The sequence below is a fragment of the Poecile atricapillus genome, chromosome 4 (genome assembly GCF_030490865.1).
Source record: "Poecile atricapillus isolate bPoeAtr1 chromosome 4, bPoeAtr1.hap1, whole genome shotgun sequence".
NCBI lineage: Eukaryota > Metazoa > Chordata > Aves > Passeriformes > Paridae > Poecile > Poecile atricapillus.
Genome location: NC_081252.1, coordinates 73,470,838 through 73,494,862, shown reverse-complemented (window position 1 = coordinate 73,494,862; position 24,025 = coordinate 73,470,838). Strand labels below are relative to the sequence as shown.

Here is a 24,025-nt window from a genome sequence, read left to right as displayed (position 1 = left end):
ACAGTGAAATGGGAAGGTCTAAGCCCCGGGGAAAGTAGTTGCAGTCAGGAAATGTGACTGGACATATGGACAGGTGGCTGTAAGGACCTTGCTTGCAAAGAAAGGCTGGACCAGGGCAATGGACTGGCCTGGCCTGACTTGGTTTGGGGGTTTCTGTGTGCTGTCTTGTCCTGGGAGCAGCGGGAACAGGGGCAGGGCGGGGATTTCTAGGGGTAAAAGGAGAACTGACTTGAATGATTGCAAATGGATTTAGGTCTGTTTTGGTCATTGGGTTACCTGACTGCTGGGGCAGTGAAGCTCCCTACAGGGAAGTCCAACATCTTAGGATGGGGTGAATTTGTAGGTGCTCCAGGGCCATGAACTGCCAAGATGATCCCAGTATTTGTCCAGCAGCTGCAGGAGAGACTTTTGGAGAAGTCTTGAGCTCATCAAGTCATCAGCCTGGGCTCCTGCAAATCAACAAGCTTAGCTCCCTGGGAGTATGGAGGAATTGGTTTGTGAGGAGCTCCTCACACCATCCCATCAACTGGCAGTCATATTCCTGATGGAAATTTGTCCTGTCCAGTGGAAACATGTCCCTGGCTGTGCTGTATCAGAAATCCAACAAATGCAATGTGTTTTCTGTGGAATGTCCAGCATTCCACAAATCTGATGGGAAAAAAATAAAAATGTTTGCATGGAAAATTCCCAAGCATCCTGACTGGCCCCGTGTGGTATTAAGAAATGTGACAGCATTATGCTGTCCATCCCACCCCTTGGGTGTAACCTCATCCCAGACCTGAATAACCTGTCACTCTTGGATAAAGGCTCTGGCTCTCTGCCCTGAATCCCCTGTCCCCACTGAGCTTGTTTCCATGGATTTCTGCCATGAACTTGGCTTTATCTTGGTCTCCTGAGGAAACATAACTTTTGTGAGCACAGTTTGCACAAGTATGGAAGAGGCCTGGCTTCATCTGTGACCTTTGTTCTTTACCTTCCCTTGAAGCATTTGACCAACTTCACCAGATTTCATGGTTGACTGGTGGCTGCCTTGCACCAGGGTGGGATCACAAGGCACAAATCCACATGGAATCATTAGGCATTGTCAGCTTTGTTGAATGTTGAACTCTTGTTCTCTCTCCACTTCTCTTTTTGTCCCTGCAGGGTGAGGCTGAAGGGACCAGGGAAGGAGCACATGGCTGGAAAAAGGAATTTGCAGGGTTATTTCCCTTTTGTCTTCTGTTTGGGGTCTGTTGTAGCTCTCCCCAGCCCAAGTTAGGCTGGGTCCTTTTGCTTTCCCTGCTGGATGTTGCTCTGCAGAGCAGAGCCCATGAAGCTGCCCTCCAGGTTCTGCATTGGTCTCCAAAAGCCTCTGAGATTCAGATGCTTTATAAAAGAAGGAGAACTTAATTTTTCATGTTAATGTAGCATTTTTGACTTGGCTATCCAGAAGCCTAAAATGTGGAAACAACAAACATTTCTGCTGTAAAATTCATGTGCTCCTCGAGGGATCACAGGAGGCTCCAAGAGCAGCCTGCTCACACGTTTGGAAGTTGTAAGTCATCTCTCCAGCTGAAGGCTGGAAAATTCAATGGATTTTGGTGTGTGTGTGAGACTTGATAAAATCTGGGTGTCTCCACTGATTGAGTAACTGCAAGGGTGGGGTTTAGGAAGGGTGATGAAGATTTGGACACTCCTGATGACAAGGTGTGAGCTGGCGATGTCCCTTGTCCTAGAAACATCTCAGGTGGACAAAATGCATCAACACAGAAATGAGATGTTTTCTGGCATCTGATGAAACCTCTTAGCTCTGGCATCCAGACTCTGCCCTGACTGTAAAATGGCCACAGCCACCACCAAAAGCAAGTCATGTGCTGTCCACACCTACACAGGATGTCTGGAATAACCTCCAGGACTCACGTCCTACAGGGATGCCAGAGTCATTTGAGGATGGAGTCCACTCTGCTGGGAATGTTTGGGCTAAATGATTCCTGTCCCAGCTGCATGTTGCAGGAAAGAGGCCCTTTGTAATGGAGCAGCAAGCTCCATGCTGCCAGCCAGGGGCATCCTTGGAGAAATCCAGGTGCTGCCAAGCCACCCTCTGGCCCTGCTCTTCTGGAGACACATCTCCTTGCACTCCTGGTTTGGAATAGGAGTCTCCTCCCCAGCCACCCAAATATGCAGCTGTGGTGCCAAAGAGGCTTTCACAACCTCCTGTGTGACAGTGGTGGAGGTGGGGAAGGTGATGATGTCAGGGGTGGTTGCTGCAGCAACCCCAACCTCAGGGTGTGTGCACCCTTTCCAAGAATGTGGCTGTGGAGTGTGGAGTCACAGCTGAAGCCTTCAGACAAGGTGGACAGAACACAGGGAACAAATCAATATTAAACCAGAAAAAGCAGGGGGAGGAGAAGTGTAGGAAAGAGCCACAGAATTTGAGGGGAGCAATGGGAAAGCACGATTAAAGGCCTGATCCTGCTGCTACGTGCCACTTCTGGGAGAGGCCACCAGCTGACCTCGGTGTCAGTGACATTTTGACCACCAAACATTTGATTTCTTGCTGAGTTTTACCAGGCAGGGAGACCCCCATGGTGGAGGGAAGGCCACAGGCTGCTCTTGCACCCTTGACCTATGTCAAAAGCAGGATAGAGACCTCTATGTCATTAGAAGAGTTTTAATTAAAAAAAAATCCAGGTGAGGGACTCTGGTCTCTATCTGGGGGTTGATGGACAGGATCCCATTGGAAGGCAGAGAAAGACAATGGAGCAGCAGAGACTGGTGCTCTCTTCTCCTGGCAGGTTTGAATTTCCAGGTGCAGAGTGTGGTGGGCAGTCAGCACATGGTGATGGATAGCATCATTATGGATGGGTGGCATTACTATGGATTATTGTGGCTGCCCCATCCCTGGAAATGTCCAAGGCCAGGTTGGACAGAGCTTGGAGCCACCTGGGATAGTGGAAGGTGTCCCTGCCCATGGCAGGGGGGTGGAATTAGGTGGCCTTTAAGGTCCCTTCCAGCTTAAACCATTCTGTGATTCTAAGAATAAATGATTCTGTGATCTCCTTGATGGAGTGGCAGGTCTGCAGAAACATCTGGGGATCCTAAGGGATGAACCTTTATGCTTCAGGACCCCACTGCACCCCCTTCTCCTGTGGGAAAAGCACCTTGGTTGCCCTTAATGTGGAAAGGTGTCAAAATTCTCTTTTCACCTGAGGAAGAACCAGGCACAGCACTTACAAAGCTGCATAATTCAAAGAAGATCTCCAGGCTCTCCCCTGGACTGCAGCCCAGAGGTGCTTTGTCTGAATTTAGTAATGTTTTCTGATGTATGGGATTTAGTAAAAAAAAAAAAAGGACATGTATCAAATTCCCTGAGTGCAACAAGGAGAGGGGTCAGCCCGTTCCTGCTTCCCATCCTCACAGCTCAATTCTGTGGAACAAGGATGTGGGTTGGAATGAGAGAGGTGGGCCAAAGGATAGGCCACCAGGCTCACCTTGATTTTAAATCCCTCCATTCCCTTACAAGCCCAGGAATTCTCCAAAGGAATTCTCTGCCTTCCAAACAGACATGACCAACAAACTGAAAGACCTCTCTCTGAGTCTCTCCCAAATGAAAACTTAGCCAGATAAACTGAATATTCCTCCTTTAATTTAATTTTAATAGCCAAACCGTACTGAGCAGGCAATAGATCCGATGTTTCTCGGCTAGCAGGGACGATTAGATCTCTATAACTATATGCTACGAAGTGCTCTTGCTACAACAAATAAAGGTCAAAGGCAAGACACTTCCTGCTACTTTTGCTGACACGTGGCTGCCATTTAGTGATTCATAATCTCTACACACGGCTTGGCACACGCTGGGGATTTTTTTTTTTTTAATAGGAGCTGTTTTCCACTTGTGCAAACACAACAAAGGATTTAAAGGGACCTGCTTTGAGCCACCTCCAGCACCAGCAAGATTCAGCGAAAGGTAACGAAGATGAGCAGGATCATGGGCTGTCGGTTGAGCTCTGCACGAGTGGGAGCTGATTCTCTGCTGGTTTTTAGGGGTCTTCGAGCTGAAAAAAGCTTAAAGCTGTGCCTGGTTTGGATTTTTTTTATAGCTTTTTTATTCTGAATATCCCAGTGCCTTGTGGCACTGATGTGTCTGAGTGGTAGAAATCAAATGCTGGGAGATAAGAGAACCTGATGGTGTTTGGGTAGGATTGTGGTGGATCCTTGTCCCCAGGCTGGGATTTAGTCGTGACATGGACTCTGATGAGATAAATTTCATTATCTGGACAGGACAGGGGAAAAATAGTAGAGGAATTAAGTGTTTTGCCATTTTGGGTCTGCTCTGTGGTTTGTACAATGTGTTGGTAGCAGGCATACAGGGGCAATTGCAGAAAGATGTGAAATCCCCTTCATATTTAGGAAGAAAATCAGGCATAAGCTGCTTGTTTCATCCATCAGGCATTCTTAGTTCTGAAGGGTTAAGTTGCGTAAGACTGCGGTTATTTTATTCAAGACAACTTTTTTTTCTGTTTCTGTGGAAAATATCTGCAAGATTCAAACAAACCTGAAACGTCAGGACGTGGAGAGCAGCTGAGTATTTGGGTATTTGTCCTGAACGCAGTGAAAAGGAATGACTTTTTTTTAACACACTCTCACAATTTCTTAGACTGCACTAAAAATCTGCCTCATCTCCTGTTTTGATTTGTTTCAATGACCTCAGAAGATGTTTCCAGCTGGAGGTGGACTGGGAGATGTGCATCTGTGAGCAAGTAATTCCATGGAGGATTGTCTGCTACCTTTGGTGGTTGGTCCACTTAATTTCTTTCAGTAACTTAATTCTTCTACCGTGTAGAAACTTTTCATGAAAAGTTCAGGGAAGTGGTTTGAATTCTGTTGTTTGAGTGAATTGACCATGCAGTCATGGAATTGTAGAATCATGGAAGAGTTTGGGTTGGAAAGAACCTTAAAGACCCTTTTGTTCCAATCCCCTGCCATGGGCAGGGACACCTTCCACTATCCCAGGGTGCTCCAAGTCCTGTCCAGCCTGGCTTTGGACACTTCCAGGGATCCAGGGGCAGCCACAGCTTCTCTGGGAAACCTCTGCCAGGAACTCCCCATCCTCCCAGGGTCTATCCCATATCCCATCTAAATCTTCCTTATTTCAGTCACTTTGGGGTTTGCATTACAGACTGCTCAGCTGTGCAGCAGGAGCCGGGAGCCACAGCTGAGGGCACAGGAGAGAAAAAGCTGGGAAGGGCAGTCTGAGTGGGAGCCTTGCAGTCCGTGAATCTGACTGAATCATGCTGCTGATGTCATTTATTAGGGCTGTTTCCTGCTGAGGAACAGACTCAGCACCACACAGGTCTCCAGCCACTGCTGGCACGCTCCAGAGCAGTGAATCACCGGTGCTGTTTGCTGAGCTGAGTCACTTGCGTGGACAGAGACCTCACAGAAAATATTCCTTGGTGAACAAACTACTCCAGGAGCTCAGTAAAAAAAAAAAAAAAAATCCAGGTTATTTTTTGGTGTCCTTTGCCTGATGAAAGGAGAATTTCTCTCAGTGGAATATCTCTGCTCCAAGGTGGTGTCTGGGTGCAGAGTGACCTGTGTTTCCAGCTGGCAGAACAAAGGCAGGGATCGTGTTTGAAGCCTGTTTGTTCAGCGTCCCAGTAACAAGACTTTGGGCACCTGGGAACTTTGGCAAGCAAAACCCATATTTCATTATCTTTTTCTTTTTTTTTTCCTTCTGAATCCTAAAGAAACAGAGGGAGAAAAAAGGTTTAAGTTTTTTTTTCTTTTCAACCAAAAAGGAAATCGTGCAAGGAAGGGGGGAAAAGTTGTTTCAAGGCCAAATTATCACCTGCAAACTTTAATATTGGCTCAGATAAGCTAAAGAATGAAGGAGCACACAAAGGAGGTCTGGAAAAATCCTGTGCTCAAGGGACAGGGTAGCAAGGGAACACTGGGAACAGCCAGTGTCTTGGCTTTACAAGAACTAGTGGCCAGCAAATGAAATTAGTGGGATACATCCATGAAGGTGGGTCCTCATGCAGTCAGTTTCCAGCTGAGCTGGAAACATCTTTTTGAAGGATATTGTGGATATGAAAAGGTTCAGGAGGTAAATGGGCAACTGAGAGGTGATGGAACTTATTGAAAGATATCTTCTGGGATTTACTAAGCAGACAAATCCCTTTGGGCTCAGGACATCCCTTGAAGTGAATATAAAGAAGGCAAGGAGAGCTTTGGGGAGATGTGTTTTGTGTGTTTGACCCAACCTTGAGCAACTGCTCGTGGCCACTGGTTTCATTTTTTTTCTCATCACTTTAACCTGAAGCAGAAGGAAGAAAAATGAGCTTGGCCACTAAAGCCATGGTACTTTGCACCATGTGATCAGAGTTGGGAGCAGCTTCTCTGGGCACAAGGGGCAGGAAGGTGTCCTTTATGTAGGTAATCCCAGGTCTGAGGTGCCCCAAATGATACCAGAGAGTACCTTATGAGGATGCTCAGCTTTGTCTAACATTTTCTTTTCCAAGTCCCTTCCCACCTTCATCTGCACCAGCCAAAGCAGCTTCCCAAGCTGGATGGAGCCTAGAGCAGAGCCCTGTGGCTCTTTTTATTCTCTTAATGTGTCCCAGCAACACTGGGCAGCCAGCCTGGCATTTTGACTGAGATTTTAAAGGCTTGTTATTACCGATTTCTCTTTTTCCATTTCTGTCCCAGCAATACTGGGTAATTTTACCTTTTTTTTTCCTTCTTTTTCTTTTTTTTTTTTTGTTAAACTCTTGTTTTTCTCTTCATCTGGGGACTGGGACAAGGGACATAGCTTCTCAAAAATTATTTGGGTGCCAGATCCCTGCTAGCACCCATCACCAGCTGTAGTGTGCTGCTACCTCTCTCCCTCCCTGCCTCAGAGCCAGGCAAACACATTCTGTTCTTTTGGGATTATATCCTGGAGATCTGAATGTCACAGCAGGCTGTGCAGTTTAACACAGGAAACATTTGTGCCTGCTATTTAAGAGAAATAAGTTGCTCATGTTTCCCTGGGAACCAGCCCGTCAATCGGGCTCACTTGACTCCCCTGTTATTAGAATAAAATGTGAAAGAGTAAATGGATATATTGCAAGTTGTGAAAGGGCAAAAATGCTACCTGGGTGTATTTTGTATCCAAAATATGTGAAGAAGGAGCATTTTTTCAGCTTTTTCAGATGGATTGCTGTTCTTTTGGATTACTTTTGCTGGCAGTGCTGTGTCTTCACACACAGAGCTTGGAGCTGACTGTAAAAGAACCCCCTGTAGCTCAGCAGTTGTCGCATGACGTCCGTGTGCAGGTTATACACAGGCTCCCTGGCACCGCTTTCCTGGCTGCCTGTGGCTGTACCTACACCTCTTAGGCTGTTCCTTCAGAGCTTCCCCTCCACCCCAGGAGTGTTTCTGCACCTCATTTTGTGCGGGTTCATAGGAGGGTTTATCTTTAAGACCTTCCACTCGCAGAGGCGGCAGGTTATCCGTGGGGCAAGGCTATTTTTAGGGAGCGCAGTGCCAGGATGGCTCACAGCTCTTGGCAGCGAACGCGTGCAGAGCACAAAGGCAGCCTCTGTGCCCAGGGCTGCAGAACTCAGCACCCCCAGGAGCTGGGAGCCAGGCACGGGTGGGGAACAGGGCACAGCAGGAAAATGGAGCAGCTCTGGGCAGGGAGAAGGGCTGAGAGCTGCGAGGAGGCTGCTGTGGGCACTGCAGTGCCAAGGCAGAGGAGGAGAGGCAGGGATGGAAACAGGGCAGGTTCTCAGGATCAATCTCTGGCTTTTGCAGGCATCAGCCCTTGGCTTTTGAAGGGAAATATCCAAACCAGTGACATAATGCCTGGAAGAGAGAGATATATTATCTGAAACACCTGGCCAGTGCTGGAGATCTAATATGGGTCTACTTTGCATTTTTTCCACTGTGCTTTCCTCTACCTGCTGTGAGATAAAAGCAGGACCTGTACTGCTGTCAGTGGCAAAGCCTCCTCCCAGATTTCCACATTCAAACCTGTTCCTTTGCACCTGCCAAATTTTCATTTCCTGGATTTTTTTTTTTTGTGTTTGGAATAGTTGAAATGATTGTGGTTTCATGCAACCTGTGCTGAATTGGCAACAAAGAGGTGTAAACTTTCATAGCTGCTTTCACAAGAAGGCATGTTGGGTGAGATAAGACTGGATCTCCTGGGAATAACTTGTGAAGGATGTGCTAGAGGTGAACAAAATAGTGATAAATTGCTGAGAATCCAACTGTTCACTGTGTCACACAATAAAAGGACATGGGAGCATTGAGGGCTGGAGCACCTCTCCTACGAGGAAAGGCTGAGAGAGCTGGGGGTGTTCAGCCTGGAGAAGTCTCCAGTGAGAACTGAGAGCCCCTTCCAGTGCCTGAGGGGCTCCAGGAGAGCTGGAGACGGACTTTGGATAAGGGCATGGAGTGACAGGACAAGGGGAATGGCTTCCCACTGCCAGAGGGCAGGGTTGGATGGGATATTGGGCAGGAATTGTTCCCTGTGAGGATGGTGAGGGTGCCCAGAGAAGCTGTGGCTGCCCCTGGATCCCTGGAAGTATCCAAGGCCAGGTTGGATGGAGCTTGGAGTGACCTGGTCTCATGGGAGGTGTCCCTGCCCATGGCAGGATGTCGGAACAGGATGATCTTTCAGGTCCCTACCAATCCAAACCACTCCATGAATCTGTGATTCTATGATGAATGGAAAGAGCCAGCTCCATGCAAATCAAAGGATGTGTCATTGATACTATTCCTTGATTCACTGTCAATATTTACCTGAAGAGAGGAGACCAGCTCATGGAAACATAATCCAAAGAATGTTATTAAATACAGAGGAACCATGTGTACCCCACAAAGTCCCTGACAGAAAATAACTGGGAGCTGAGAGTGGTGAGTCCTGTTTTCCCACTTGTGGTTGTTCCCTGGCCAGCACACACAGGTGTGTGGAGAAGATAGTGCCACCTTTTAATCTGCTTTCTGCCTGTGCTCCAGGGAAAGCATTCCCAGTTTTCCTCATCCAAATGAAACCAAAAGGGCACTTTAGGTACAAGAACTCACAGGAATGGGATCATAAAGGCTTTTTAAATTTAGCAGACAGAAATTTGTGGTAAGAATAAGTAATTGGCACTTGAAGCTTGACAGATATAAGCAAGAAAGAGCAGCACATTTCAAGCTTTTTGGGTGTGTGCTTGCCAATTTATTGAGGATTGCAAAGGATCTTCCACACATGGATTTTTTTTCCCATTGTTGAGATTGGATACTTTTCTATATTCTTCCAGAAATCCATGTAGGAAAGTGTCAAAGCCTGCAGCTCTCAGGATATTAGAAGAAATTACCGCTTGAGCAGTCTCATTCCGGAAATCGCCTTCCTAGAAGGGAACAAGGATGAACCAACATGGGAGGGGAATTTCTCCTTCTCACCTGGACTGATTTAATTTCTAACCACAAAGGTGATCTGGGTGGTTGTTCTGTGTCCAGATTGCTCATCATGACAGGGAAATATTTATGAGAGAGCTCCCTGTCACTTGGACAGCCTGTCAAATGAGGACTGAACAGCAAAGGTCATTGTTACTCATTCCCATGAACTGCTGCAGCTACACTGGGATGACTGGAAGGTCACAAGGGCTTTTTTAGCAAAGGGCAGACTCTCTGAAGTGACTTTTGAAACTGCCTGTAACCTGAATTTACTTTCAAAGGGAGGCTGCTGGGCTTTCAGGTTCTCTTTGTAGTCTTGGTAAAACCTTTTATTGACTTATTGTCAGGGGACGTGAGGAAAAGGGGAAAAACACCCACAAGAGGCAACACTGTTTGATCTCTGTCCTTCCTTGTTGTGCTTGTGAGCTGCAGCCTTGCTTCAGAAAAAAAATTCTGGTGGGATTTTGTATTTATGTTAGGATGCTTCTGTCTCCTGCACTGGACGTGGGTTTGGTTTTTCTCCTGGGAATGTATGTTTTTGTTTGAGTGCTCAAGTGTTCCTCAAGTGGGTGAATGAGTCATGGAAATTCCATATTATGGATGGATGAAAAGATAATAAAGCATTATTTGTGGGCCCTCATGGTAAGTTTGCTTTGCCTACTTTGCAGGTAAAAGGTATTAGTCTTTCTCTAGTAAACAAACAGTGTAGAGGATGGAAAAGCCAGCTGGGCTTGTTTGGAGTTACTGTAGTTATTTAACACAGGTATTTTTTCAGACTGTACGTGGTGTTTTGCTTGGGGAAACACAAGCAGCTTTGTCACTGTGTGTCACCCTGCCCAGAGCAGGAGCCAAAATCAGTACCCAGGTACCCTTAGGATAATAATTCCTGGGTTAGAAAACTGGAAACCCCTCTTCTGACTTACATATTTTCTGTTCAAATCACATTTTAACTTCATGAGGGTCCTGCAGATACCAGTGTGCAAGTGGATCCCCCAAAAACTTGAGCCAAACTCATGAGGCCTTTCACTGCAGATTCTCTCCTAATGCCAAAGCCAAATGTTGGCAAGAGTGGGAAACCTCTGAAGCACAGCACACCCTGTGGCTCATATCAGGAGTCTTTGTATTGAGATTCCCAACTTCAAGTAGGAAACAGCACTTTTTCTAACATTTTTAAATCTGAGGATGAAAAATGCTGTGCAACAACAGTAAAAGGCAAAACCTTTTCATGCCAAACATCAGGAATGTGGTGTTTTGGAGCATAGAGGGGTAGTCTGTGCTGCCTGATTTTATTTGCCACTCCTGCTCTCTTTTTCAGCCAGCTGGATCCTTATCTTCCTAAAAAAAGCTTCATGCCAGGCTTAATGCTCATCTCACCTGACAGTTCTAGGAATGGGGCATTATGTTGATCAATAGGAATCTAGAGAACAATTGCTTAATGGCTTTAAGTCATTATTTGCTTGGCAGAAAATAAAAAAAGAGCAGCATCAGTCAATGCAATAGATCTCCTTGACCAGACTTCAAACATGCCCAAACCCAGAAATGCAGCTCCATAAAGTGCCCAGGTACCCTCCCACATTCCATGTCTCCACCATGAGCTCTCCTGATTTGTTTGCTGGAATTCCTTCCCCATCTGAAGGTGTGAGACCTGAGCTATTTCTGTCCTTTCTGTGGTACAAAAAACCCTTCCAGAAAGAGACTTTCCAGGCAATCATATGCTTTTCTTTCTTCACATCGATTATATCTCTGGATTGCAGCTCTGGGCAATCTTTTCAGGTGTGTTGCACAAGGTCTTTCTCCTCCCTGGTTTTTAGGTTAGGCTCTCCAGACTTTTACCATTTGCTTCACATTTCAGTTATAAACCTGTCCTTCACTACTGCTTCCCAGGAAAGATGCTTTATTCACTGTGTGATCTGCTCATGGAACACAAATGTCAAAGGCACAAAAAGTGCTGATTTTAGGATTTCATCAAATTTCCTTGGGACTACAGTCTGCACAAGGCACCAGCCTCAGTCATATTTATCAATTACCCTTAATGCATCGAACACTGTATTAAACATGGGCTTTCAAGGTATTTTAGCTTTATTTTCCCACAGGTAATTACATTTCTGTGTACCCTCAAAACGCCTCACAAGCATTCCTTGGGTTTATGGCTGACTCTGTTGCCAAATTTAAACAGGAGAAAGAGGGTAGAGCCCAGGGGACTCCTAATACCCAGAGCTTTCTAGATTTAGCTCAAATCCTTCACATTGCAGCCAGGCGAGCTCAGAGCTGGTGCAGCCCTGCAGCACAGTTGTTTATTTGCTGTGGAGGAAATAGAAGTGCCATTCAGTAGGAATTGGCTCACCAGCTTTCCCAGCTGCTGGATGACAAGCACCCCTCATGGTTCAGCTTCTCTGTGGGTACAGGGGGCACCAGTCTGTCCTTTGTGGCTCCTCTTTGGCTAGGAACAAACACGGCCTGGATTTGAGGCAGCCCTGAGGGGCAGGTGTTGCTCTGTGAGATGCTGAGGACTCCAGGCAGGAAATCCTGGCTTCCCCTCCATCCTCTGCAGATAAGTATCTCCAAGCTGGACCATCAAACTGTCCCTATTTCCTTATCACCTCCGACTTTGTCCGGTCTGGTGGGAAAGGCTGCTCTTTCCAGCCGTGTTGCCAATTCCTCTCTTTCCTGATATAACTGGTTAGAACAGGGATATGGCTCATTTCCCTGAAGTCCTTTAATTTTCAAAGCTCTGCTTCCATCTGTAGGCTCGGTGAAGACCCAGTGCTGAGGCTGTGAGGCACGTGTGGGAGGACAGAGCCCACCACCAGGCACAGGCTGGCTCCTGGGGTGTGCTGGATGGGGACTGGCAGGCTCACAAACCACTGCCCAAACAGCGCGTGGCCACAGAATCGTAGAAAATCCTGAGTTGGAAGGCACCCACAAGGACTAATCAGTCCGATTTCTGGCTCCTCTGGCACATGACAACCCCAACAATCCCACTATGTCCCTGGGAGTGTTGTCCAAACTCTCCTGGAGCACTGGCAGCCTTGGGGCTGTGCCCATTCCCTGGGGAGCCTGGGCACTACCAGCACCCCCTGGGTGGATTTTTCCCAACATCCAACTAAATTCCACCTGAAACAGCTTCATTCCATTATCATGGGTCCTGCCAGTGGTCACCAGAGAGCACAGATCAGAGCTGCCTCTCTACTCCCCTTCCTAAGGAAGCTGCAGACCATGGTGAGGCCTCTCTTCAGTCTCCAGCTGAACAAACTAAAGGACCTCAGCCACCCCTTGCAAGGCTTTCCCTCTAGACCCTTCCCCAATTTCATGTTGTTCCTTTGGATGCTCTCTAATAGCTTTATATCCTTCTTATTTTGTCTCTTGTCCTATTCTGATTGTCAAACATTACAGTGGCTTCAGCATCTGGGTGCTTTGAGGGGCTTTGAAGGGTTTTGAGTCCAGTGGTGATGGCAGCACAGATGGGCAGCTGGTGAAGCTCAGGGTCTGGAGGAAAACAGCCTGCAAGCACTGCATATATGAAACTGAAAAGTTTGCACAGCTGTCTGATACCTGATGGAAGCTGGGAACCCCAAATCCATGTTATTCTTGCTGTTTTCCCCAGATGTTTTGGCTGGCTCAGCAACCTCAGCCCAGCCATGCAGGTGCAAACCTCTGGCAGGCGGCTGAGTGTGTTTTATAAAACCTTAAAATGCTTGAAGGCAGCGTGCAGACATGACTGATTTCCATCCCAGGCGCAGTCTTTCCTCCAGACTTTCCCTCCAGGCATCCAAAAGCAGCTTCTGCCAGCATTTAATGGGAAGGCTGCGGGATGTCTGAGTGCTCCAGCTCCACGGTGGACCTGCATCCCGTGAGTTACACGTTGCTCAATCCAGGTCACAAACCTTTTTTGGAAAGAAGCTGTAATTTAATAAAACCTGTGTTTACAGGGCTGCTGCTTGGATAAAAACTGTGCTGCTTGGAGAGGAGACTTTTACCCTGCAGCTGCATGAAAGGCATCAAATTCAGAAGGAACAGGGATATCTTTCCTTTACTTTAGGGCTCTGAGTGCCATCTCCCAAATTGTGACATTGGAACTGGAATTTCTTGGCTTTCCTTTCCATTTGGAAGTACTGTCCAAGGCACAGGCTCTGTGCCCAGAGCCATTTAAAAGTATTCTTATATACAGAATTGCAGAATGGTTTGGGTTGGAAGGAACATTAAAGATCACTTGGTTCCAACCCCCTGCCATGGGCAGGGACACCTTCCACCAGACCAGGTTGCTCAGAGCTTTGTCCAAACTGGTCTTGAACATTTCCAGGGATGAGGTGTCCAATATACATTTAGTATATTTATATGCACACACACATGCAAAATGCTTATTTTTTCTAAATATATATTTATAAACAATTGTGTATTATAGTATACATATAGTGTATATCTATGTATTATGTATACATATATTTACATTGTATATATATTATATAATGTTTATATATATATATGCTGGAGAAGGTCCTTTGCTAGATTTTAGGGGCCTGCAAGCTGAAAAAAGTTTAAAGCTACGCCTATTTTTGATTTTCTATAAGTTTTTTTCCCAGTATATCACACTGCCTCGTGCAACTGCGTGGACACTGCTATCAGTGAGTGGCAGAAACCAGACGGTGAGAGATAAGAAAGTGTGATGGTGTTTGGGTAGGATTGTGGTGGGCTGTGTTTTTCTGGTCCACAGGCTGGGCTTTAATTGTGAGGTGGACTCCTATGAGATCAATTTCATTGTCTGGACAGGAATAGGAAAAAAACAAATGTGCAGGAATTAAGTTATTTTCCACACTGGGTCTGCTCTGAAGTTTGGTGAACGCCCCGCAGCAGGCGTATCAAAGCAGCCTTGAAGTACTGCTTTTGATACTTTGATTCTGCAACCGCAAAAGGCGAAAAAGACCCGTCCCGCTTAGGAAGAAAATTAGGTTTAATATGCTTGTTTCACCAAATAAGCGCTGATACCCTCAGAGTTCCACGTTCAAGGCGCCCAGGCTGAGGAGCGGGGCGGAGGAAGCGGCGCAGCAGACGGAGGCGGAGAAGGGGAAGGAGGAGGAGGCGGAGGCGGGGGATGCTCGAGGCGGAGCCGGGGCGGGCCGCAGGGGAGGCGGCTGGAAAACAGGCCGGCGCTGGTTCTCGGCCCGCAGTGCCCGCAGCCGCCGCTCAGCCGCGCCGGGAGCCGCTCAGCCGCGGGAGGCAGCGAGGCGAGAGCCGGGCGGGCGCCCCGACCCCGACAGTCCCCTCCGGCACCGCACCGCACAGAGAGGTACGCGGCGGGCGGCGGCCCCGGTCCCCTCGGAGCGGCCCCTCGCAGGGTCCCCTGGGCCCCCTCAGCCGGCACCTGCGGCGGGAGGGCCGGTGCCGCCTCGGCGGGGCTGCCCGGCTCCGTCCCCGCGCTGAGCGCCCGGGCAGCGGCGGGGAGAGGGCGGGGGGCTTTGTCTGGGGCACAGAGCCGGGACCCGTCCCACACACCTGCTCTGGGGGCCATTCCCTTTGCCCCGTCCCACACACCTGCTCTGGGGGATATTCCCTGTGCCCCGTCCCACACACCTGCTCTGGGGGCCATTCCCTGTGCCCCGTCCCACACACCTGCTCTGGGGGCCATTCCCTGTGCCCCGTCCCACACACCTGCTCTGGGGGATATTCCCTGTGCCCCATCCCACACACCTGCTCTGGGGGCCATTCCCTGTGCCCCGTCCCACACACCTGCTCTGGGGGCCATTCCCTGTGCCCCGTCCCACACACCTGCTCTGGGGGCCATTCCCTGTGCCCCGTCCCACACACCTGCTCTGGGGGCCATTCTCTGTGCCCCATCCCACACACCGGCTCTAGGGGCCATTCCCTGTGCCCCGTCCCACACAGCTGCTCTGGGGGCCATTCCCTGTGCCCCATCCCACACACCGGCTCTGGGGGCCATTCCCTGTGCCCCGTCCCACACACCTGCTCTGGGGGATATTCTCTGTGCCCCGTCCCACACACCACGCTGAGGGTTCAGCCCGGTGTCCCATCCCACACAGGATCCCGGAGGAGCCAGCCCTGTGCCCCGTCCCACACACCACCACCCTGAGGGGCCGTTCCCCGTGCCCCATCCCACAGTCCCACCTCCCCAAACTACTCCAGGGCACGCTCGCTCTGCCCCATCCCTCGCACCCCAAACCACCCCAGGAATTTTCTGTCCCTCATTCCTCCGCCCCTTGGCACCCCCAGCCCAGGTGCAGAGCAGGTGCCATCCCTACCGCTTTCCATGGGGACCGTGGGAGAAAGGATCTCTCTCGGCTGAGGGCAGAGCACGCACGGCTGTGTTGGGATTTTGGGGTGGTTTGGGTGTTTTTTTTTCCCCCTGCCGTGTGTTGATGTCGGTGGATCTCCCGCATGTGACACGAGCCCGCGCGTGCCTCCGCGTTCCCCGCCTCGGCGTTCCCGGGATGACACCGAGAGGAGAGGTTAAGTGGGGAAGTCACCGTGCCGGGGATGTGAATGACGAGCGGCGAAGCCTCGCTCCCAGCTTGTTTGTGTTTCTGGTGTTTGCGTGTTTATGCAAAGCTGTTACAATACCGGGGGCTTGGCGGTTCACACCGATCTGGCGTTTTCAGTCGAATCCATCGACTTCTGCGGAACTGCTCCGTCTTTGAGATCCGTGTAGTGGATGAGAGATTAGTCCTGAATGCCGGGTAGTAAAATGCACACAGCCAATTGTCAGTTACTGAAACTGACCTCAAAACAAAGCTTTTTTTTACATTCTTAACCCCGTACACAGAGCTGCTCTGCTGCACCCTTGCTCTGCTCATCCCAAAAAATGCTTTCCGTGGATTATAGACATGCTGTCTCAAACCTTGGTGCTGGGACCAGCTGTAATTGCCTGATATATTAGATGTAGACATGAGCTTTACATAAAAGTGAAACCATATGTATCGCCTAACACGTCCACTCTGTGATCCTGCACAAACAAAGTTGAGCCCAGAGCCCTGTCCTTAGCTCACCCTGTTGATCCACTTTTCCCGTAGCCTGTAGGATGCAGTCCCGTTCCCAGAGTTACCAGACAGGTTTAGTGGAGAACAAGAAATCAGCCCAGGAGCATTTCTGTGTGTTGTGCAAGAATGCTGTTATGTTCTCAGTCCTTTACAGATGTTGTTTTATTGACTTAGTGATAACATTTTGCTCTCCTAGGTCCTTTTCCCTTTCCAGATTGTTAGGCCAGCACTTACTAATCTTTTATGGCACTGCTGTGGAACAGATGTACCGTGTTTTTTAGGGAGAAGCAAGCTCTGTGGTTTCAGCTGGCTTTGCCTCTAAAAAAAGCCAGCACTGCCTTTCCCTCGTGCCACTGTTGTGGAGTGGGTAGCTGGACTAGGAAGCCTGTTTGGCTGACTACTGAGCTGGCAAAAATCCAACAGGCTTGGGTCTGACTCAGTGCCTGGATCCCAATCATTGTGTGGCTGTTGAAATGTTTACCTGGACTTCTTTGGGTTTGGAGCAGCATCCAGCTGGTATTTTGGCTGAGCTGTGTGTGGAGAGGGGTGTAGAGGTCTGAGGCTTTAAATGCTAAAAATGCTGGCTGATGTTGGGTGCTGGGTCGTTTATCCCTCTCCGTCCTTTGGCTCCGTGGAGCAGCGGCTCTGGAGCTGTTCCACTTTATGCCACGCTTCCTGAAACGCTGGAGTGTGTGGCTGGAACACCACAAACACGCTGCACGTGTCCTGGGATCCCGTGTGCTCAGCCCTGCTGCTGCGGGCACTCGTGGCTGTCTCTCTCTGGTTTGAGCTGGAAGCGCTTTCTCCCTGTTGTGTCTCTCCCACCAAAGTGTCACGAGCTAGCTGTGGTGTCTCTGAAACTCCGTGTTTTACTGGGATGGAGGAATCTCAGTTGACTTGGTGGCACTGGAGGGGTTGAGGTAGAGTTTGGAGAACTAATCGTTTGCATTCCTTACAGACAGCAGACACGGTGGTTTCTGGGCTCCCTACAGCATCTAAGAGGTGTGATGATGCTTTTACTGACCTCCACCTTAACCAAGTAGTGTAATTTGGGTGTTTCTCACTCATGCATCCTCAAAAGCTTTCAGACCCCTGCCTATCTTTGCCTCTGAAGCTTGGAGGAGTATTCCTGCATCTTGCTGCCAGCCTCAGGAGTGTATCTGCCTGTCTCTCAACCCCACTTCCGTCATTTCATGTTTTCCGTTCCTGTCATCTCACTGAAAAATAATCCCTTCTAATCAAATCTGGGATTCTCCAACTAAATTCCTGTTGGCCCAAGTGAGTGTCTAAGGAAAATTGTGATGCTGACTTCTGAAGTATGTGGAATTACTTTGTATGATTGAGTTATACAAAAAAGAGAAATTATTTTCTCTGTTGTTTTCACAAGTATTAAAGCACAGCCTGCTGTGTTTCGCAAATCTCTCTGCTGTCTCCTTCTCTCAGTAATTGTAATTAACAGACCAGAAAATGAAAAAATGTAGAAATACCCTTTTCCACTGGCCACAAACATTTGTCCTCTCTAGAAGTTAATGAAGTCAAGTCTATGGAAATTAAATTACTGTTTGTTTTTTTTTAGTTCTGTTGGTAAGCTAAAACATTGTGTCAGAGTGGTAAATATTAAAAGAGCTGTAAAGATCTCCTCTTGGAATTGATGTGGGTGAAGAATGGATTTGAACTCTTCTTTCTTAGGAGAGTCTAAACCTCTGGCTTTAAGGTGTGGCTGAGGGATCTGTCCTGCTCTGCTTGCATGCAATAACTGATCTAAGCACAGCAGTAATGTGGGAAGGAGATGGTAACCCACCGTGAGACCAGGGAATAGAAGCATAACCATAAAAAAATCCCAAATGCAACCAATTCATTAAATTACAGAATCCTAAGACACAAGTGGTTTTACAAGTGACACTTCAAAACCACCTTTGTGGTGTTTCCAGACTGCGTTGTCATCTTTGTTGTCTTCCTGTTGAGGGAACATGAAAATTTTCAGCTACCTTGATTTTCTGTCCTGTTTTCATTGGCTGTGTTGGTGTGTTGGCTTTGCTGTGTCTGGGCATTCCGTGTTGGGGGCACGTGGGTGTGTGCACTGTAATAAAACTTGAGTTTACAGGAGTCACCGTGGACATGGATTGAATTTTTTTTAAAATTTTTTTTTTTTTTTTATATCTCTAATATTTCAGTGGTTTCTTTTTGTTTGAACAAAAGATTCCAGAAATGCCGTGGGTGGGAACATGAACCACATGGAAAATAAATCTTTGTGGCAACTCCAGTTACCACCATGAGCGTGGTGACACCTGAGGAGCACATTGGTGTGGTGCAGGTGTTTCACGTGGTGTGTGGCTTTGCTCTGGAGAGTGGCTTTGAAGGAACCTTAGCTTGAGGTCCTGTTTTTGTGTTTCCACGAGAGCCAGTGCCCTTGAGGGGCTCTGGGAGAGGGCTGGGCTGCAGGCTGGAGGAATAGGTGCAGGTGGGTAGCTGAGAGAGCTGGGGGTGTCCACCTGGAGAAGAGAAAGCTCTGGGCATGCCTTTTCATCACCTTCCAGTACCTAAAGGGGCTCCAAAAGAGCTGGAGAGGGATTTTGTATAAGACCCTGGAGTGACAGGACAAGAGGGAATGGCTTCCCACTGACATAAGGGACTTTTAGACTGGATATTAGGAAGGAATTCTTTAGTCAGACAGTGATGAAGCCCTGGCACAGAAGCTCTGGTTGCCCCATCTCTGCAAGTTTCCAAGGCCTGGTTGGACAGGGCTTAGAGCAACCTGGGATAGTGGGAGGTGTCCCTGCCCATGGCAGGGGGTGGGAATGAGGTGATCTTTAGTGTCTCTTCCAACCCAAACCACGCTGTGATTCAGCCAGCAGCCCTGAGCTGTGGAGAGCACAGCACACAGAGTTTTTATAACAATGCATTTGCTGTCTGAGCCCGACAGCAGCATGACAAGGATGTTAGCTCTGGGAGATATGCTCTATATTCCGGTGACCTTTTCCTCTGGAAATCTTTAAATGCAGTGAATGTGGTGTTGTTTGGTGAATTTTAATCATGCCCTTGGCTTTAAGTGCAGTTTTGGTGTTATTTTTCATGGTGACTTGAAGTTTTTGTTTTGTGACATGTTGGGGCCAGGGCCGTGAGGTTGCAAGGATGGGATGGAAGGGAAGTTCTGAGGATGCAGCAGGGACTGGTTTGGCTCTGAGAAAGGCCTGGGTTTCTCTGATGAGCTCAGCAGCAGGAATGTAATGCAAGAGGGGTCAAAAAGCCCCTCCTTGCTTTTCCTGCTGGAGTTTGATCCCTGAGCTATTCTCGGGTAGTTCTCTGCTACCCTGCTCTGCTTTAAAGTCTCTGTTAAACAAGGCACTTATTGTTGGTGCTCTCTAATTCCAAATGATGGTGGCTGGCAGCTTGCTGGGTCTAAGGGAAACAGATTTTGCAGCCCCAGAGTAGTGATTTACACAGGGCTGTTGTTGGATATTCCCTCTCTGGGGCAGTTGAACACATCATGCTCTGAGACCACGTTTCTCTCACTTCCTGGAGCAGAGCACTGGGACGGAGGGAGCACTGGGGGGCCACAGAACAGATCCGTGCCAGAAAGGGAGCGAGGAGATCTCAGCTGTGGAGGGTCCTAAAGAGCTGAACTGATGTAAACCTAGACAATTTCAGCTTATAGGGAATTTTTGGTTTGGTAACTTTCGTTACTTTTATCCAATAGGTCTTTCAAGGACTGCAAAGCCTTTGTAATGGCTTGAAAAGTTCATTTAATTCCACTTTTAGGGTGTGTGCTTACTCACTGAGTTCAAAGGCAGGAACTACCTTTTAAGAAATAAGAAACTATTTGTTTTCCTGGCTGATGAAGTAGAAAACTAAATGAATGTACATAACTTTTGAAGAATGGATACTTAATTATTAATTTCTTCACCATTCATTATTCTGCATAATGCCAGATTTTCCTTAAGTGTGTCCTCTAGATTGAGCTGGGTGGCATGGAATAGTGTGGATTGCTGGCATGCTTGGAATGACTGAAGTATTGGACAGGATATGGTCATGTTTGCACACTTTGAGAAGGGGGGAAAAAAACCATGTTGGTTTTAGATCATTTGTATCGTGAAGTACTTACTCCAACTCCCTTGTAGCTGATGTAGGCAGAAAATGCCTCATGCTAAGTGAAGCAGATAGTCCTAGCCTATCCTTAAACTGGGAATTGCATAGGAAAGGAGTTTATTTTCCTTTATGAGAGTCGATTCAGTTAAATTAATTTGTAAGGGCAGGTGGGGAATGGGCTTTTTTCCAGAGAGTTTGAAGAGGTGCAGTATTCGAGCGTGCTCACCTGATGTTTCTGTTGGACAGGCATTTAGTCTGAAACTGAATTAAAAAGTCTCCTGTCCCATGGGATGCATGTTCCAGGATACAGATGTAAACTCCTGCTTTGATCTCCAGTCTTCTTCTAACAGGATTTTCTTTTTTGCAGTCAGTCACTGCTGTGATCCCAGAGGATTCTGCCAGGAAGATGTGCCTGGTAATCCTTTGCTTGAACTCCTGAAGCTCACAGACCCTTTGGGAAAGCCTGGCAAGCTGACACAAGGGTTGTTTTGCAAGAGCCTGGCTTTAGGAGTGGAGCTGCCCTGAGATGTTTTCTCTGAGCTGTCCTGTCTCCGACTGCTTGTTTCCTCTCTTGCATAACTCTTTCCCAGCCGTCAGAGCGCAGGCTGATGGGTGACTTGAATAGATTTAAGAAGCTACTTCTAGGAAAAGGGGTCATCCTGTTCCTGTGCATGTTCTGTTGTGACTCTGGGTGTGAGATCTCGGTCAGGGAGCCCACATACCTGGCAGAAGGTTATTATTTTTATGGGGTTATTTTTTAGCTGGATCCAATCCCTGGCCCGTCCCATGACTGCTGCTGTCAGCACTACACATACAGTCAGCGCTGTCCTTTAAGGACAGTACAAACTGGGATCTAAGTTTTCTGGGATTGCATAACTGTGCCCTCAGATGTGCCAGGGTGTGCTGACAAACACACACACACACACACACAGGTCTGGTTATAGCTGAGATGTGCTCACAGAAACTTAGCACGTGTGAGTATTTCTCCCTGGGATCACTTCTGTCACCTTCCTCTCTTGTTGTTCCATAGACAGAACTTGTAAGTTGACTTTGGATTTTCAGGAATGAGCCAAGAGGATTGTGGGGCAGCACACAAGGAAGCAAAAATTACTAAAACCTCTTTGATAGGTCAAGCTTTAACCCTGAGCTAAAAGTTGGTACTTGAGTTTGCAGTTTACACTCTGCGGCTCAGATGCTCTGACCCCACGGGACACTTTGTACCATTCATTAATGCTTGCAGGAGCATAAAGTCCTCCCAGCAGACTAAATTAAATGGCTTTTCCTAGTCATGGGGAGCTCACATCATTGCTCCAGTGTCACAGTGGCATCTGGTGTCTCTGTTTGGGCTTTGAGAGAACTTGACAAAGGGCAGAGTGTGACTGTGGGCTTTGGAGTGAAGCACCGGCTCATTATTCTTTTTGTCCCCTGATTCCCTTGGGGTGGGATCCAGGACAGGGATCCAGTCCTGAAGATCTTACACATGAAAATATTCCAGGGAGGAACAGAAGAAAGGCCTGAAGAGAAAAAAGAGAGAACTGCTCAGACTGCAGGGTGAGATGAGAAGGGGACAAATGGGAGGGACAGTCAGGACAGGCTCCTGTTAATAACTGTCCCATGCTGTGGGATGTGAGAGGGACTGTGCTGGGGAGCTCCTCTTCCCTTGCCTGTCCTGTGAATCCAGCTCTTTGTGTTCTCCCTGTATTGCTCCTCTAGGAATGGAGGGAGAAGGTGCCATGTGAGAACAGGCAGCTGCTGCATGTGGGATCTTACAGTGTTTCTCCAGTGTATGATGGAAATATTTGAGAGGCTTGCATGCTTTGGGGCTGCTGCTGACGTGTTCTGTTGTCATATTTCTGTTACAAACAAAGAGCTGCAGGGCTGGAAGGGACCTTAAGTTGTCTAATGTGACCTCCTGCCCCAAGGCTGGGTCAGATCTATCTAAACTTTCCCAGCAGATGTTTGTCCAAAGCCATCGTTAAAAGCCTCCAGTGATGGACTTTCCTCATCCTCCCTGGGTGATCCTTGAAAGTCCATCATTGTTCTTGCCGTTACCAAGATTTTCCTAGTTTCTCACTTGGATTTCTGTGCAGCAGTTGAGAATTGCTGCCCTCTTGCCCTTTTGTTACTGTACAGAGTGAGCTGTTCAATCCTCTGGAGCTGCCTTTGGGAATCTCTGGGCCGTGTCTTCCTTGAGCTGCAGGGTCCAAAGCTTGCCTGGAGTGCTGTGTCTGATACCTGTGTGTACTGAGCCAGCAAACACCATTTTGTGACTCTCAAGTAGACTTCTGAGGTGTGATGAATTCATTTTAGTTTTGGACAGAGCACTGGTGAAGTGTTTTGTCATGCAGAGTTTTATTGTGGCTTTGTCTCTTTACCAACTATAAAAACAGAGCACGTGCTTTCCTTGCCCAAGTGCTGTCTTTTCCACAGGGATGTGTTCTGGATCTCTGACTGTTCCAGAATAATTCCTTCCTGTTGTAAGGTGAAGGAAGTCCTTGCCAGCTGCCCTGACCGAGGCTTTCCCCTGATTAGCTCGATTACAGCTCAGCCATTGTGCTTTCCTGCTCTGATCTGCCAGCTGTAGCTCAGGAGTGACCTTCCCTTCTCCCTCCCTGCTGTGATTACACTCTGTGCATCTGATTTTGTACCTCCTGTCCCTTTGTTCCCCTGAAGGATTCAGCTATTCATGCATTTCTAACGCTGGTAAAAAGTGGATGTGAAGATTATTGTGAGAGGTAGCACTCAAATATAAAACATGACAGAAAACAGATCAGCCAGCACTAGAAGCATTATTTGCTAAGGAAAACTCCTTCACTTTATTTTTTGGGGGGAAAAAATCCCAAACTTGCCTTTGTGTATTGTTCTAGGTATTTTCTCTTCATCTATTAACACCTCTATTATACTTTTCAGTGGGAGAGAGTAGGAAGTGTGTGTGAAAGGTTTGTCTGCACACAGAGAGCCTTTGTCCTGAGACAACTGAAGAAGCTCTCACCAAAATGAAGGCTGGTCTGGACAGGTCTGAAACATCTTTTGGCATTAACTTGTGTTTATTGCTGTGGGAAGAGCAGGTAGGGAGGAGCTGTCTGGCTTTTTTTGTTTGATCACTATGTATCTTTGAATTCTTCAGTTTTCTTGCAGAGTTTTTGTATGATAACTTGTGTAATGTGAGTCCCCAGTTTATCTTGTTCTCTTTCAAATTGCAGTGAAAGCTCTGGTGTTTCATTCCTTACTTTTTTTTTTCTCTGTCAGTTGCAGACACTGGGATCTTTAGTCATGTGGAAGGTATTTTATTGACAGCTTTAGAGTCTGAAGTACTTACATGCACTGAAGAGGTGTAGAGTGATGTAGACTGCTGGGCAAAATCCTTTTTCCAGTGTTCCTTGATAAAGATTTCTTAGTATTGAAGAGTAATTGAGGTGGCACAGGAGATTTGAAGCTCTCTCATCTGACCTTCTGCTCCAGACAGGGACAGGATCAAAGGTAGGTTTCTTGTGAACTTTTTTGGACCTTTTTCAGTCAAGAGTGGCAGGTTGATGTCA

General features: G+C 47.7%; 1 protein-coding gene across 1 annotated transcript in view; it reads left to right on the top strand.

The window, feature by feature from the left end:
• Nucleotides 1–14,493: 14,493 nt before the first annotated feature.
• The window catches only part of SMOX (spermine oxidase), a 49,937-nt gene continuing 40,405 nt past the window's right edge, over nucleotides 14,494–24,025 (top strand). The window contains exon 1 of the mRNA XM_058838390.1: nucleotides 14,494–14,695. The gene's annotated coding sequence lies outside the window, so the exon portion shown is untranslated. The remainder of the gene's footprint in view (nucleotides 14,696–24,025) is intronic.